The sequence below is a fragment of the Sinocyclocheilus anshuiensis genome, unplaced genomic scaffold (genome assembly GCF_001515605.1).
Source record: "Sinocyclocheilus anshuiensis isolate Anshui unplaced genomic scaffold, SAMN03320099.WGS_v1.1 scaffold100, whole genome shotgun sequence".
Lineage (NCBI taxonomy): Eukaryota > Metazoa > Chordata > Actinopteri > Cypriniformes > Cyprinidae > Sinocyclocheilus > Sinocyclocheilus anshuiensis.
In genome coordinates, this window is record NW_015555725.1 from 613,874 (window position 1) to 614,862 (window position 989).

The window sequence follows — 989 nt, forward strand, 5'->3', positions numbered from 1 at the left end:
TGACCAAGTTCAGAGGCTGTCATATGTGGATCAACTTACTATGTTGTGTATTTTCAACAGTTTCAATATGAAAAATAACTTTTATATTGATTCAATGGATTTATTGCATTTTGGAAAAAAAATTATACAATTTTATAATAAATCTTTGAAAATCAATATCTGGATTAGAATTTTTAATGTTATTATTGTCATGACTTCGGTCTGATCTGCTGTGTTTTGTCTTTTTCTGTGTCGGTGTGCTTGGTCTCAGCACATGGGTTTTGTTTTGACAGCTCATCATGTGCTCCGCTGTCTGTGTGGCGTTTTCCCCTCCCACTCGTTATCCTTAATTCTCTTTTGGGTTTTCTGTCACACCTGTTGCCATTCATTCCTCATTAGCCCTCCCCTATTTTAGATCCTCGCGCGCTCAGTCTTTTGTCAGACCGTTGTTGTATGTTGTGCAATGCTTCGGTTGTGACCGTCCTGTCATGTTTGCTTTGTCTTGCCATGTTGTGTCTTTTTAGCCCTGAGTGCTGTTTTGTTTTTGTTTTTGAACTTCTTTTCATCCTGCCAGTCGAGATCTGTTCTACTACCTGCCCTGGCTATCTCTAGCTCTGTCGAGATTCTGAGACATCGCCCTAGCCCCTCCCTGCACGCTAAACGCTCTCATCGGGGAGCTCAGTGAGTCCTCAACGCAGCGTCACGAACGATGCTTTGGTCAGTCCCTGCTGAGAGGCTCTTTCCTGGTCCTGTGGACTTTGATTTGGGACTTCCTCTATTTTTGTGTTTCTGTTGACTTTTTTCCCTATTGCTCAGTGAGAGCGTAATAAACTTTTTCTGTTACCTGCAAACGGAATCTGTGTTTTCCCTGACAATTATAACCTAAAGATGCTATGTGAAAGTTTGAAACAGAAAATAGTGGTTTTCATCTTGTCAATTTCTTGGTAAAGAAAACGTCTCTAGGTTACGTATGTAACCATGGTTCCCCGAGGGAACGAGACGCTGCATCG

General features: G+C 41.7%; 1 protein-coding gene across 1 annotated transcript in view; it reads right to left on the reverse strand.

Annotated features, from left to right (window-relative positions):
- Positions 1-989, reverse strand: part of LOC107672621 (transmembrane protein 132C-like) — a 301,164-nt gene that overhangs the window by 259,694 nt on the left and 40,481 nt on the right. The gene's annotated exons all lie outside the window — the stretch shown is intronic.